The 16826-nt window shown below is 37.7% G+C and overlaps 1 protein-coding gene across 1 annotated transcript in view; it reads left to right on the top strand.

Annotated features, from left to right (window-relative positions):
- Nucleotides 1-243: 243 nt before the first annotated feature.
- Nucleotides 244-16826, top strand: part of LOC138851915 (serine/threonine-protein kinase MRCK beta-like) — a 135522-nt gene continuing 118939 nt past the window's right edge. The window contains exon 1 of the mRNA XM_070081456.1: nt 244-382. The gene's annotated coding sequence lies outside the window, so the exon portion shown is untranslated. The remainder of the gene's footprint in view (nt 383-16826) is intronic.

Below are 16826 nucleotides of genomic sequence, written 5' to 3'. Positions count from 1 at the left end.
TTCTTATCAGTATTCCCGGTTCTTGTTGAAATAGTTTTAGAGATTTTACACCAATGACTGACGCTGCAGATTTTCTCAAAGATCCGCCCCTATCATAACAGTTCCTAAACTTTTATCCTAGAAAGATCCAACTCTGCTACAACATATATATTGTACTAAATATAAAGCATTAAAAGATACAAAAACACTTTTATATAAAACCTCCTCTGTTCTTTTGTTTTGATCAGGTTAGTTGTTGGTAATGTTTGTGTTACTTATAGCGGTAGTCTGAGGAGTCGGCAGTAGGGGTCGCCTGGGGGGTTAGTGGACTCTGCTCCCTGTGATCTCCACTGGAAACTATGGAATATACTTGAAAATCACACATTATTGGAAGAGCAATGGGGTAAGTGTCTTGGTCAGCTTATTTAGTAACTCAGGTTCGTGTATTGATGACGTGGAGAGAGAAAACTGAGAATATTTAGTGTTGATATCGATTTAGAAGGCGGCAGTAGAGCCCAGCTGTAGTTGTCGGCTGTTGTGGACGGGTCGGCCACTCCTCCATCCTGCCTTTTTCCAACACAGTTATGCCGTTTTAGCGATTTATTTTGAGTGGATGTGTAGTGTGTGGGTGGATGGTGCAAAAGCAATAGATGAGAGGAGAGTTGAGTAGTTGAGGGAGAGTTGTTGGTGAATATTGAGAGGAGGAAGAAGTGAACTTCCCCTGGTGGTCAAGTGGGGCTCCGGGAAGTGCAAATTTTACCCATCATGTTGCCGCTACAACTTACTTACTTACTCCTTATTTCTCTCTGGAAACCCTTGCTTCTACCCAGTTATTGTTAGTCCTAGGCCAGAACTAATGTAAATACTTCAAGATGATAGCATATATATAAAAGATTTACATGATGTTAAAGTGTTGATGGAGGTGTGAAGAAGCCATTTATTACTACAACATATATGGACTACACATGTTTACCTTATTATTATACAATATATTCTCCTTCATAACAATATATAACTAACTGTAATGCGTTTTGAATGTTTTCACATTTCGTTTTCCCAACCATTTTGTAAATTATACATTAATTATAATAGGTTAATTGTACATTTCTTACAAGTTAAAGCCAATAGTTGTGCATAATATTTTGGGGAGTCCTAGTGCAGGACTTATAGGTGTTATTTATACACCTACTTGTTTAATCCAAGGTAAGGGAGTAAAAGTCCTATTTCTTAGAGCTCTTGACCAACATGAGCCTCTCCAGGATAGGAACTAGATATAAAAATATATTGTAGATATAAAAATATATATTATAGATATAAAATTATATATTGGATATACAAGTATAAATGTAGTACACACTAAATATGTAAAATTACAGAGTATTGTAAAACAAATTGTAGTGAGAACTGAGCATTTAGTGAAAAACATTAAATTAAAATTTATTGTCAGCGATGTAACCTTAAGAGAATTAAAGAAGCAAATGAAGAAATAATGTAATAATGGTTTAAGATATGATTGTTTAAAAAGTAAGTGACATGTTGTAATTATAACACAGAAGTAAAAGTTTAATGGCAGATTTTTGTTTGAATTTATTGTTACATAAGATTTTGTTAGGATTTTGTAACCCAGAGGGTTAGTCACCCAGGATAAGTCAGTGAAGTCAGTGCATCATTGGAGACTGTCTGCCTTATTTCCATTGGGGTCCTTTAATCTTGTCCCCCAGGATGCAACCCACAACAGTCATTAACACCCAAGCACGTACTTAATGCTAGGTTAACAGGGACAGCAAGTGTAAGGAAACATGCCCAGTGTTTCCACCCATGCTGGGGATCGAGCCATGGACTCTCAGTATGTGAACTGAATGTGCTGCCAACCAAGCCATGGGCTTAGGTTTATTTTATATTGCAATATATTTCATATTTTTGGCAATTTGATAGCATCCTCATCTCTCTGAAGGGTCTGGGTATCGAGCCTGGCACAGGTGAAATGCTGGGCATGTTTCCTTAAACCAACTGACCCTGTTCACCTAGTAGTAAGTAGGTACCTAGGTGTTAGATGACTTGTGGGTCGCATCCTGGGTAACAAAATAATCTAAGCTGAGGTCAGTGGTCACCTGCAGTCATACCTGCTTAAGCTATTGGGAGTTAGCGTGGGGTGTTGCCAAGCATCATGGCTTGTTGTAGTGTTTTAGAATCTCAGGTTCAAGTGTTGAAGAAGGAGATTCTACTTCAGGAGGAAAATAGGACTCTGAAGCTTCGCATAGATGAGTTTGGGAGCGAGTGTGAGAAGGATTTAGCTGGTAAGGAAGGAATGGTCACCAGCAGTGATAGTGGCAACCGCTTTAAGTGGCAAGTGGTTCACAGTTCAGGAAGAAGGAAGATGAGGAGAGTTAATAGAGAAGATGTGAAGGTAGGAAATCGATTCTCTGTTCTCCAAGATGAGTGTACTTCTGTGGTTAGTGAGGTTGAGGGTACCACTGATTCCCCTGCTAATCAAGGTAAGAATATTTTAATAGTAGGCGATTCTCAGGTAAGATATATGGACCGTGCATTTTGTAACAGAGACAGAAAGGTTAGACAGAGTGTCTCTTCCTGGAGCTGGTGTTGGCGACATAGTCAGCAGGTTGGATAATATTATGGCAGGTAATGGGAACAAGCCCATTATCTGTCTTAGTGCTGGGGGTAATGACATTGGGAAGGGCAGGAGACAGGAGCTGCTGGATAAGTACAGGTCAGCCATAGAAGTAGTTAGGTCTAAGGGAGGGATCCCAGTCATATGTAACATCTTGCCTAGAAAGGGAGTGGGCAATGAATGGATGTCTAGGGCAATTGGTATAAATTGCTGGCTAGACAGGTACTGCAAGGAACTTGCAATCCCATTCATTGATAACTGGGACCTATTCTTTGGCAAACGTGATATGTATGCAAGGGATAGGGTTCATCTCTCTGGGGATGGAGTGGTTGCATTAGCCAATTCAATTGAGAGGGTAATTGATGACTTGTCTAGGAATTTAACCCTTAAATGGTCCAAACGTATATATACGTTTTTTCAACATCTGAAAGTATGTAAAAAAATGTAGATCTTTTTTTGTTTTACATGTGAAAACGTGTAAAAAAAATTTTATCTACAATTTTTTTTTTTTATGTATTTGAAAATATGTAAAAAAAAGTAGAACTACTTTTGTAGCACTACGAATTTGAACGTCGATTTGTTTGGACCGTTTAAGGGTTAAACTGATAGATTATGGAGGTATGGGTGTTTGTGGGAAACAATCAGGCTGCAGCATTAGGGTTAAAAACAGCAGTTAATACCGGAATACCTCAGGGATATGTTTAAAAGACAATATTCAAAATAAAGTTGCTAGTAATGGCAAATTGATTGATAAACAATCAAAGAGAGATAGTAGAGGGCAACAAGCGACTAGCTCCCTTAAGGTTTAATATACAAGTAGTAGGAGTCTTAAGAAATAAGATAGATGAGCTAAGATTACTTGCAAGTGTAGGTAATATAGATATTATTGGTATAACAGAGACCTGGTTCAACCTGAAAGATAGAGAAATGCCTTCTGAATGCAACATATAGGGTTATAAACTATTCCACACTGATAGGGTCAACAGGAAGGGTGGTGGTGTGACGATGTATGTCAGGAGGAAATTTAAATTGTTGTCTTAGACATGATATAAGATTAGAAACATCGAACGCAGAATTGGATTGGCTTCAGTTTCTTGAGGGTCGTGACAAATTAATTTTGGGTGTGATTTACAGGCCCCCAAACCTTGATAGGGAGTGCAGTAAGTTGTTATGGGACGAAATTCATAAGGCATCTAGATATGAAAATGTTGTGATAATGGGAGATTTTAACTTTAGACAAATTGATTGGAACAATATGACAGGAAATCTTGAGTCTAGTGACTTTTCTTGATACGGTTCAGGATTGCTTTTTAGAACAGGTTGTGGCAGAACCAACTAGAGGAAACCATCTGCTTGACTTGGTTCTTGCCAACAAAGATTCACTAATTAATAATCTTGAGGTTAATGATGAGCTTGGGGAAAGTGATCACAAATCACTTAGTTTCAATATATCATGGAATTACCCAGATAACTGCAATCAAATCTCCGTCCCAGATTTTCGCACTATACATAGTTTCAATATTGGAGTATCACAGGCCAACTTATGACTACTTAAGATTCATTATTTTGAGATTGAGATTGATATTTCTGTTTATGGTCAAATAGGTGAGTGAGTGTAAGTGTTAACCACCAGGTGGTATTCGTGTAATTAGTTGACAGAGTGTATCAGGGAGATAAGATGTTTTCTGATGGTAGTTTTGAAGGTGATGAATGCGTCTGCAGTTTTAGAATTTTCAGGTAGGGTGTTCAAGATTTTAGGGCCTTTGACATACATTGAATTTTTGTAAAGGTTTAGTCGGACATGGGGAATGTCATAGAGATGTTTGTGTCTGGTGTTGTGCCTGTGGGTTCTGTCACAACTATCCAGAAAGCATTTTAGGTCAAGGTTAATATTGGAATTTAAGGTCCTGTAGATGTAGATTGCACAGTAGTAAGTGTGGATGTACTGAACAGGGAGTAAGTTTAGATCTTTGAAGAGGGGGGGGGGTGTTGCCAGGGATGGGATTTAGTGATTATTCTTACTGCGGCTTTTTGTTGGGTTATTATTGGCTTTAGGTGTGTTGCTGCAGTTGAACCCCAAGCACAGATAGCATAGGTGAGGTATGGATATATAAGTGAATGGTATAGTGTGAGAAGGGCAGTTTGCGGCACGTAGTATCGTACGTTGGAGAGGATCCCAACCGTTTTGGATACTTTTTTGGTTGTGTTGGATATGGGTGCTGAAGTTCAGGTTGTTGTCGAGGTATTGGCCTAGGAATTTGCCCTCATTATGCCTGGCAATTAGAGTGTTGTCGATCTTAATGTTAATTTGCGCATCTCCTGCTCTGCTACCAAACATAATGTAGTAGGTTTTGTCAGTGTTAAGCGTAAGTTTATTGGCTGTCATCCAATTCGATATTTTGATCAGCTCCTCATTAACAATGGTGTTGAGGGTGGCAAGATTAGGGTGAGAGATGACATAAGTCGTGTCGTCAGCAAAGAGAATGGGGTTCAGGTGTTGAGATACGTTTGAAAGATCATTGGTGTATATGAGGAAGAGCAGGGGACCAAGGACACTTCCCTGCGGAACTCCAGTATCAAGTGGCTGTGTTGTTGATGCTGTGTCTTTAATGGTGACATACTGATACCTATTAGTAAGGTAAGATTTGAAATATGCAAGCGCATGGCCTCTTATACCATAATGGTCAAGTTTGTAGAGTAGGATGTCATGGTCTACTGTGTCAAAAGCTTTTCTTAGGTCAATAAAAATTCCTAGTGGATATTCCTTATTTTCCAGTGCTGTGTAAAGCAGATCTAGCATTTTTATGATTGCATCGTTAGTGGTTTTATTTTTCCTGAATCCAAATTGGCAGGGGTTGAGTATGTTTTGTGCCGTTATAAATGAATATAGTCTCCTGTGCACGAGTTTCTCAAAGATTTTGGATAGCAGTGGTAAGTTTGATATTGGCCTATAGTTGTTTAAATCTGTAGGGTCACCACCTTTATGTATTGGTGTAACCCTTGCCGTCTTGAGTAGTTTCGGGAAGGTGCTAGTTTCTAGTGGCTTGTTAAAAAGTAATGAGACAGCAGGCGAGAGGACATGGGCCGCTCTCTTGTACAATAATGGTGGGACATGAGACAGATTCCCTGAGTTATTTTTAAGTGATTTTATAATCTCGGTGACTTCCGTGGGCTCAGTTGGAGCAAGATAGAAGGAATTTAGGAAATTCCCATCTAGGTAGTCCCCAGCATGGGCATTGGTACATGGGATTTTATTGGCGAGATTAGAACCTGTGGTTGAGAAGAAGTCGTTTATCTTGTTAGCTGTGTCAGTGGGATGCAGTGGTGTTTCATTAGGTTTAGTTAGGACAATATTCTAGGTTTTTTTCAGTTTGAGGGTCCCTAGAATCTGAGAGAGAGTTTTCCAGGTCTTTTTCTTGTGTCATTGAATCTACTGGAGTAGCATAGTTGTTTGGCTTTATTTATTACTTTGGTGAGGACTGATGAATAGTGTTTAAGAATATCTTTGTGTATTAAGCCCTGTCTATATTGCTTTTCATATTGGTGTTTCTTATCAATGGATTTCAGGATGGTGCTGGTTAGCCATGGGCAACCAAGCCGTTTGTTTGTGATCTGTTTCGTTTTTATAGGACAATGTTTGTTGTATAGTCTAAGTAATTTGTTAAGAAAAATGTCTGTCCAGTCATCAATACCATTGGCCTTGGAGAATTCTGTAGGCCAGTCAACAGTCTCTAGGTCAGCTGTGAACTTCCTTATAGAGGCCTCATCATGGAGTCTAAATGAAACTTTGTTGTATTCATGTGGTGGTTTACTAATGTTTGTCAAGAGGAAGGTAGGGTAGTGGTCTGTAGTGCTATCTTTGATTATCCTTGATTTAAGGGGGGCTAGTACATTGGTCCATATGTGGTCTATTATGGTTAAACTTGTTTCAGTGAGCCTGGTTGGTTTAGTTATTGTTGGTATGAGAAGTGTGTTGTTCATATTGTTGATGAAATCAGTTACAGGCTGATCATCTAGAAGGCCAAGGTTGATGTTGAAGTCTCCAGCTAAGGGAAGGTGATGCTTATTCTTTTGTCTGTTTGTTATTAGTGCCTTTAATTTCTCACTGAAATCTGGGATGTTTGTGTGGAGTATCCGGTAAATGGCACCAATTGTTATAGGCGTCTTAAGGTTTTTTACAGTAAAATTAGCAAAAATGTATTCTCCATATTCATCACTAAAGCAAGTGGTGCTTATACAAGATAATTGGTTAGAGTAATAGATTGCAATACCACCCCCAACTTGGTATGGTCTGCAGTTGTGGATTGCTGTGTATCCTGGTAGAGGGTAGATATCTATTGTGTCCTGCTTAAGCCAGGTCTCAGTAAGAATAATGCAGGAGAAGGGTATCTTTAGTGATTCAAGGAGTGCCAGGAGGTCATCATAGTGTTTGCTTAAGGACCTGATGTTGTAGTTAAGTACTGAGACTTTTAGCATTGTTTAGGATAGTGCTGGCTTGTGATGCTGTGTAATAAAGGCAGTTACTTTCCAATAGGTTTTGATTGTGTGTCAGATTATGGAGGTTTAGATCAGGGTCAACGTGATCAATCATCTTCTAGGTTTAAATTATGGTTATTTATATCCTGAGTTGTGTGTTGAGTTTTAGTACTGATATCTGTAGTGGTGGGAAGTTTGGACAAGTATATAGCTATAGCATTTTGGTCATGTAGAGTATAGTCACTAATACAGATAATGGAGTTGGTGTTGTCTATGTGTTGTGCTGGAATGAGCTAAAGTAAGTAAGTTTATTCAGGTATACACAAATACAGTTACATAGAATTATCATACATACATAGAATTATCATACAACTAGGTATAAACTAATAATATAAAAATACAAATTAAAAATAGCACCAGACTCTCACTAGTAATTACACTATGGTCTAATATAATGAATTTGGTATTGACTATGTATTGAACTAGAATGAGCTATAGTACAACTGAGTTTAATCTAATGATATAAAAAGGCACAAGACTCTCATTTGTAATTGCACTAAGGTCTTATATAAGTTGTTTACAAGAATTAGAGTATAACTAGATTTAAATTGACAAGATAAAATATACAAGTTAAGGTAGCAAAAGAATAAAAAAAGTAGAAAAAAAAATATATGAGGTAGTTGGTACTAGTTAGCAAAAGATAGTTAAAGGCCTTGAACAATAATATAATTGAAATATACACTAATTGCACACACAATATAGTCCTAAGGAATAAGCTTTGATAACTTTATTAACTTACATTGTGTAAATCTCACTTACACTCGTGTATTTATCTAACCTATATTTGAAGCCGCCCAAGGGTTCAGCTTCAATACCATACTAGGTGCACTGTTCCACTCATCAATGACTATATTTCTAAACAAGTACTTTCCTATATCCTTTCTAAATTTAAATTTATCTAATTTGAATCCATTATTTTGAGTTCTTTCTTGAAGGAATATCCTCAACCTTATTTATATCTTCTTTATTTATGCCCATCTTTTACATATACACTTAAGTCATGTCTCCCTTTATTCTATATCTTTCAAGAGAATGTAAGTTAAGGGATCTCAATCTTTCTTCATAATGAAGATTTGCTAGGAAGTGGATAAATGTTGTCAATTCTCTCTGAATGTTCTCTTAAGAATTTGTATCCTCTCTGTAGTATGGAGACCAGAACTGAGCTGCATAATCTGAGTCCATACTAATGACGTGTAGAGCTGTGGTATAACTTCGACTCCTGTTGCTTATACTTTTTAATATCCCAGTGATCTGTTAGCCTTATTATGTATACTGAGGCATTGCTGTTTTTGCTTCAGGATTCTGTCTACCATAACTCCCAAGTCCTTTTCACATTCTGTATGGCCAAGTTCTATATTGCAAATGCTAGGGTTAGTACTTACATTCCCGAGCATTTATGTACATGGAACTGCGTCTGCCGCATTTTTGATCACATGAGCTTCTCTGAATCCTCATGAAGTTCAGTGGCATCTTTCTCTGAATCAATTATTCTGCCTATTTTTGTGTCATGAGTGAATTTGCTCATATCACTTGTATTTTCCTCATCAAGGTTATTAACCCGTAAACGGTCCAAACGTATATATACGTTTTTACCGCTGGTGCCCCAATTGTATACAGTAAGGCCTCGCTTTACGGCGTTCCGCTAATACGGCGATGTCAAATTATGACCAGAATTTGCTATATGGCAAGCGGTCTTTTAAATACGGCGCCCCCACCCAGTTTGTTTACATTTTCCGTGACCACATCTATTATGTCAGGAAACTTTCCAAAATTTCAAGTGTTTTAAAGTTACTGCATATTTTATATGTACTCTGATAATTATACTTATGTGTACCTGTACCTAAATATACTTACACACTGTGCTGGTGCGCAGGTACACATTAAAATCGCTAAGTCTCTCTCTACTCATGACACCAATACTGCGTAATAATCACTCTTGGGCACACTAAATGTCTTATTTTACATCAATATAGGCATTTTCATTAATCCATCCATGATATTTTCCTCAAAATTATATATGAAACCCATTACATAGCATATAAACATGATAGGTAGTAGGTTGGTAGACAGCAACCACCCAGGGAAGTACTACCGTCCTGCCAGATGACTGTGAAACAAAAACCTGTAACTGTTTTGCATGATGGTAGGATTGCTGGTTTCTTTTTCTGTCTCATAAACACGCTAAGATAACAGGGATATCTTGCTACTCCTACTTACACTTTGGTCACACTTCACAGACACGCACATGCATATATATATATATACATACATCTAGGTTTTTCTCCTTTTTCTAAATAGCTCTTGTTCTTTTTTATTTCTTCTATTGTCCATGGGGAAGTGGAAAAGAATCTTTCCTCCGTAAGCCATGCGTGTCGTATGAGGCGACTAAAATGCCGGGAGCAATGGGCTAGTAACCCCTTCTCCTGTATACAATTACTAAAAAAGAGAAGAAGAAAAACTTTATAAAACTGGGTTGCTTAAATGTGCGTGGATGTAGTGCGGATGACAAGAAACAGATGATTGCTGATGTTATGAATGAAAAGAAGTTGGATGTCCTGGCCCTAAGCGAAACAAAGCTGAAGGGGGTAGGAGAGTTTCAGTGGGGGGAAATAAATGGGATTAAATCTGGAGTATCTGAGAGAGTTAGAGCAAAGGAAGGGGTAGCAGTAATGTTAAATGATCAGTTATGGAAGGAGAAAAGAGAATATGAATGTGTAAATTCAAGAATTATGTGGATTAAAGTAAAGGTTGGATGCGAGAAGTGGGTCATAATAAGCGTGTATGCACCTGGAGAAGAGAGGAATGCAGAGGAGAGAGAGAGATTTTGGGAGATGTTAAGTGAATGTATAGGAGCCTTTGAACCAAGTGAGAGAGTAATTGTGGTAGGGGACTTGAATGCTAAAGTAGGAGAAACTTTTAGAGAGGGTGTGGTAGGTAAGTTTGGGGTGCCAGGTGTAAATGATAATGGGAGCCCTTTGATTGAACTTTGTATAGAAAGGGGTTTAGTTATAGGTAATACATATTTTAAGAAAAAGAGGATAAATAAGTATACACGATATGATGTAGGGCGAAATGACAGTAGTTTGTTGGATTATGTATTGGTAGATAAAAGACTGTTGAGTAGACTTCAGGATGTACATGTTTATAGAGGGGCCACAGATATATCAGATCACTTTCTAGTTGTAGCTACACTGAGAGTAAAAGGTAGATGGGATACAAGGAGAATAGAAGCATCAGGGAAGAGAGAGGTGAAGGTTTATAAACTAAAAGAGGAGGCAGTTAGGGTAAGATATAAACAGCTATTGGAGGATAGATGGGCTAATGAGAGCATAGGCAATGGGGTCGAAGAGGTATGGGGTAGGTTTAAAAATGTAGTGTTAGAGTGTTCAGCAGAAGTTTGTGGTTACAGGAAAGTGGGTGCAGGAGGGAAGAGGAGCGATTGGTGGAATGATGATGTAAAGAGAGTAGTAAGGGAGAAAAAGTTAGCATATGAGAAGTTTTTACAAAGTAGAAGTGATGCAAGGAGGGAAGAGTATATGGAGAAAAAGAGAGAAGTTAAGAGAGTGGTGAAGCAATGTAAAAAGAGAGCAAATGAGAGAGTGGGTGAGATGTTATCAACAAATTTTGTTGAAAATAAGAAAGTTTTGGAGTGAGATTAACAAGTTAAGAAAGCCTAGAGAACAAATGGATTTGTCAGTTAAAAATAGGAGAGGAGAGTTATTAAATGGAGAGGTAGAGGTATTGGGAAGATGGAAGGAATATTTTGAGGAATTGTTAAATGTTGATGAAGATAGGGAAGCTGTGATTTCGTGTATAGGGCAAGGAGGAATAACATCTTGTAGGAGTGAGGAAGAGCCAGTTGTGAGTGTGGGGGAAGTTCGTGAGGCAGTAGGTAAAATGAAAGGGGGTAAGGCAGCCGGGATTGATGGGATAAAGATAGAAATGTTAAAAGCAGGTGGGGATATAGTTTTGGAGTGGTTGGTGCAATTATTTAATAAATGTATGGAAGAGGGTAAGGTACCTAGGGATTGGCAGAGAGCATGCATAGTTCCTTTGTATAAAGGCAAAGGGGATAAAAGAGAGTGCAAAAATTATAGGGGGATAAGTCTGTTGAGTGTACCTGGTAAAGTGTATGGTAGAGTTATAATTGAAAGAATTAAGAGTAAGACGGAGAATAGGATAGCAGATGAACAAGGAGGCTTTAGGAAAGGTAGGGGGTGTGTGGACCAGGTGTTTACAGTGAAACATATAAGTGAACAGTATTTAGATAAGGCTAAAGAGGTCTTTGTGGCATTTATGGATTTGGAAAAGGCGTATGACAGGGTGGATAGGGGGGCAATGTGGCAGATGTTGCAAGTGTATGGTGTAGGAGGTAGGTTACTGAAAGCAGTGAAGAGTTTTTACGAGGATAGTGAGGCTCAAGTTAGAGTATGTAGGAAAGAGGGAAATTTTTTCCCAGTAAAAGTAGGCCTTAGACAAGGATGTGTGATGTCACCGTGGTTGTTTAATATATTTATAGATGGGGTTGTAAGAGAAGTAAATGCGAGGGTCTTGGCAAGAGGCGTGGAGTTAAAAGATAAAGAATCACACACAAAGTGGGAGTTGTCACAGCTGCTCTTTGCCGATGACACTGTGCTCTTGGGAGATTCTGAAGAGAAGTTGCAGAGATTGGTGGATGAATTTGGTAGGGTGTGCAAAAGAAGAAAATTAAAGGTGAATACAGGAAAGAGTAAGGTTATGAGGATAACAAAAAGATTAGGTGATGAAAGATTGAATATCAGATTGGAGGGAGAGAGTATGGAGGAGGTGAACGTATTCAGATATTTGGGAGTGGACGTGTCAGCGGATGGGTCTATGAAAGATGAGGTGAATCATAGAATTGATGAGGGAAAAAGAGTGAGTGGTGCACTTAGGAGTCTGTGGAGACAAAGAACTTTGTCCTTGGAGGCAAAGAGGGGAATGTATGAGAGTATAGTTTTACCAACGCTCTTATATGGGTGTGAAGCGTGGGTGATGAATGTTGCAGCGAGGAGAAGGCTGGAGGCAGTGGAGATGTCATGTCTGAGGGCAATGTGTGGTGTGAATATAATGCAGAGAATTCGTAGTTTGGAAGTTAGGAGGAGGTGCGGGATTACCAAAACTGTTGTCCAGAGGGCTGAGGAAGGGTTGTTGAGGTGGTTCGGACATGTAGAGAGAATGGAGTGAAACAGAATGACTTCAAGAGTGTATCAGTCTGTAGTGGAAGGAAGGCGGGGTAGGGGTCGGCCTAGGAAGGGTTGGAGGGAGGGGGTAAAGGAGGTTTTGTGTGCGAGGGGCTTGGACTTCCAGCAGGCATGCGTGAGCGTGTTTGATAGGAGTGAATGGAGACAAATGGTTTTTAATACTTGACGTGCTGTTGGAGTGTGAGCAAAGTAACATTTATGAAGGGATTCAGGGAAACCGGCAGGCCGGACTTGAGTCCTGGAGATGGGAAGTACAGTGCCTGCACTCTGAAGGAGGGGTGTTAATGTTGCAGTTTAAAAACTGTAGTGTAAAGCACCCTTCTGGCAAGACAGTGATGGAGTGAATGATGGTGAAAGTTTTTCTTTTTCGGGCCACCCTGCCTTGGTGGGAATCGGCCGGTGTGATAATAATAAAAAAAAAAAATAAACATGATACATACACTCAGAATAAAAATTGATGTAAATATGAGATTTGTTTACAAAGCAGCTGTGTAGGTGGTGTCGGAAGAATTGCGTTTTCTCTAGTCAAACACTGGGGGGGGGGGTAACTGTAGAAAAATATTCTTTTCGTATGCCTTTATGTATAGCAATTCACGACCCTTGTGGGTTTAGTGCTTTTTATAATTAATAATAATAATAATATTATTATTAATAATAATAATATTATTATTATTAATAATAATAATAATATTATTATTATTATTAATAATAACATTATTATTATTATTATTATCTTCATTCACTCTAAAAATGGTGTGTTGCTGTTTGTTTATTCTGAACTAACTTGTACAACTTGTACACAATGTAAGAGTATTTGTATTGTGAGGTAATTATTATTAAAATAAATTATTGAGGTAAATGTTTTACAAACTCTTACAAATGGACGTGAATGAACTAAAAGTAGACACATTAATACGCATTTATTTCACCTGACCAAGTGATCGTCCACTACCTGTTCAGTTTGTGTTCTTACGTTGTCTCAACTCTGTATCTCGTTCTCTCTCTCGTTTACTCTTTCGTTAACTAGTTGGCTCTCATTGACGATGGCGTCTAAGGTTAGCTGTAATAAAAAGAGAGGTCGTAAGCCTCTTGCTTTAACCCTTTCAGGGTCCAAGGCCCAAATCTGGAGTCACGCACCAGTGTCCAAGAATTTAAAAAAAAAATGTGTTATTTTTTCTTATGAAATGGTAGAGAATCTTTTTGTGAAGGTAATAAAACAAAAAGTACGAAATTTGGTGGAAAATTGATGAAATTATGCTCTCGCGAATTTTGATGTGTCAGCGATATTTACGAATCGGCGATTTTGCCGACTTTGACTCCCATTTTAGGCCAATTACATTATTCCAATCAACCAAATTCTTAGCTATTTCACTAGTATTACTTCTATTCTATCGATTGAGCACAAGAAATCGCCAAGTCAACTGTTTCAACTACAAAATAAAGTGATCGGAAATTGTTAATTTGGCCAATTTAACACAAAGTTCAAAATATTCCAATTTCAAAATAGGGTCCAGAATAAACAATGTAGGCATTCCTGGCACTAAACTAACATTTCCTCTGTTCATTAGTTATGTTTTGAGGCTTTACAAATAAATTCCATTTTGATTTTTTATTCACATAATGAATTTTTATTCACACCAAAAAATAGAAGATTTACTGTTATGCAATACTGTAATAATTGTATAAATATCATCACCATATTTGTGAATGTATATTAGACCCACCAGCTGACGTGTATTAGATGTGTGAGGTCGTTTCTTTACTCTTGAATATCGGCAAAAATTTAACATTTCCGCTACTTTGAGCTCAGTTTCAAGCCATTTCCAGTGCTAAAACCAATCAAAATCATCTCTATTTCTGTAATATGTCTTCCATTCTATCAAATGAGACCAAGAAATCACAAATACAACTATAAAAAACATAGGAAAAAACACTGCAAAGTTGCTGTTTTAATCGAAAAATCATGATTTCAGTTTTTTTCTCTCATTATACAAAGTGTGCTGCAGGATCTGTTTTATGTGGTGCACACATACCACATAGATGTATTCTCTCATATCTAGGCCCAAATGTACCACTCACAGTTTATCAGAGTGAGCTGAGCTCATGGTGTAGATCTACGGTTTGGACACTCACCGTAGATCTACGGGACGGACCCTGAAAGGGTTAAGTGCCAAGTTAGAGGATGATGGTGTGCCATTCTGATTTTATTCAATAAACACCCTGCCACTCACCTCTCACACATTAATATTAATATTTTAAGGTAAGTAATAAGTGTACTCTGTGTGTATCTTACCTTTTATTGTGTTTTTAATGCCTTAAACTTAATATAAGTTAGTGTAAACTTGTTGTCTGGCATTTATTGCATATTTTATATGCTCTGATAATAATACTTGTGGAGCCGGGTGGAGGGACAACATTACGTTTTCTCTGTTCAGCATCAGAGAAAACGTGTATGAATCTGCGTTTGGCCCAGCCACTCCCCCACTCCGCTTTTGTTTACAATTTTCGGCATGAATTATTCATTACTTCTACCTTCGTTTATGATGGCATCTAAAGGTAGTTGTTAGAAATGATTAAATTCAGTGAACAAGGCATGTCGATGTTAATAATATGGCTCTGGGCCACAGTGTAGGTAGCCGGTAGGTGTAGCCCAGGCTACACCTACCGGCTACCTACACTGACTTTATACAAATAAATACTACTCACCTCTCTTCCTATATTAACCTCTTCAGGGTCCAAGGCCAAAATCTGAAGTGGTGCCCCAGTGTCCAAGAATTTAAAAAAAAAGTGTTATTTTTTCTTATGAAATGGTAGAGAATCTTTTTGTGAAGGTAATAAAACAAAAAGTACGAAATTTGATGGAAAATTGACGAAATTATGCTCTCGTGAATTTTGATGTGTCAGCGATATTTACGAATCGGCGATATTGCCGATTTTGACTCCCATTTTAGGCCAATTACATTATTCCAGTCGACCAAATTCTTAGCTATTTCACTAGTATTACTTCTATTCTATCGATTGAGCACAAGAAATCGCCAAGTCAACTGTTTCAACTACAAAATGAAGTGATCGGAAATTGTTAATTTGGCCAATTTAACACAGAGTTCAAAATATTCCAATTTCAAAATAGGGTCCAGAATAAACAATGTAGATTTTCCTGGCACTAAACTAACATTTCCTCTGTTCATTAGTTATGTTTTGAGGCTTTACAAATAAATTCCATTTTGATTTTTTATTCACATAATGAATTTTTATTCACACCAAAAAATAAAGATTTACCATTATGCAATATTGTAATAATTGTATAAATATCATCACCACATTTGTGAATGTATATTAGACCCACCAGCTGGCGTGTATTAGACGTATTAGGTCATTTGTTTACTCTTGAACATCTGCAAAAATTTAACATTTGAACATCTGCAAAAATTCAACATTTCCGCTATTTTGAGCTCAGTTTCAAGCCATTTCCTCTGCTAAAACCAATCAAAATCATCTCTATTTCTGTAAAATGTCTTCCATTCTATCAATTGAGACCAAGAAATCTCAAATACAACTATAAAAAACACATGAAAAAATACTGCAAAGTTGCTGTTTTAATCGAAAATCATGGTCTCAGTTTTTTCTCTCATTATACACAGTGTGCTGCAGGATTTGTTTTATGTGGTGCACACATACCACATAGATGTATTCTCTCATATCTAGGCCCAAATGTACCACACAGTTTATCAGAGTGAGCTGAGCTCATGGCGTAGATCTACGGTTTGAACCCTGAACGTAAAGCCGTAGATCTACGGAACGGACCCTGAAAGGGTTAAGACTACACATATTTTAAGGTAAATAATGAGTGTGCTGTATGTGCATTTTTACCCCTCTGGGATGTTTTAACCCTTTGAGGGTTTTGGTCGTACTAGTACGTCTTATGCGTAGGGGTTTTTGACGTACTAGTACGCATAAATTCTAGCGGCCTCAAATCTAGTGGGAGAAAGCTGGTAGGCCTTCATATGAAAGAATGGGTCTATGTGGTCAGTGTGCACAGTCTAAAAAAAATCCTGCAGCACACAGTGCATAATGAGAAAAAAAAAACTTTGACCATTTTTTTGGAATAAATCAGCGACTTTGCAGTGTATTTTTGTGTGGTATTTATTGTTGTATTCTAGTTTTCTTGGTCATTTTATAGAATGGAAGACATATTACAGAAATTGAGATGATTTTGACTGGTTTTACAATGAAAGGTGCCTTGAAATTGAGCTCAAAGTAGCAGAAATGTTCGATTTTTACCAAACTTCAAAAGTAAACAAATCGTGCCAAGCGTGCAATACACGTCAACTGGTGAGTCTAATATTCTTTCACAAGTGCACCAATAATATTTATACCATTTTTTACACTAATGCAGTAGTCTGCATAACAGTAAATCTTATATTTTTTGTGAGAACAAAAATTCAAAGTGGAAAGCAAAA

The sequence above is a fragment of the Cherax quadricarinatus genome, chromosome 6 (assembly GCF_038502225.1).
Source record: "Cherax quadricarinatus isolate ZL_2023a chromosome 6, ASM3850222v1, whole genome shotgun sequence".
NCBI lineage: Eukaryota > Metazoa > Arthropoda > Malacostraca > Decapoda > Parastacidae > Cherax > Cherax quadricarinatus.
Note: the sequence above shows the minus strand (reverse complement) of the source record. Positions and strands in the feature narration are given on the sequence as shown.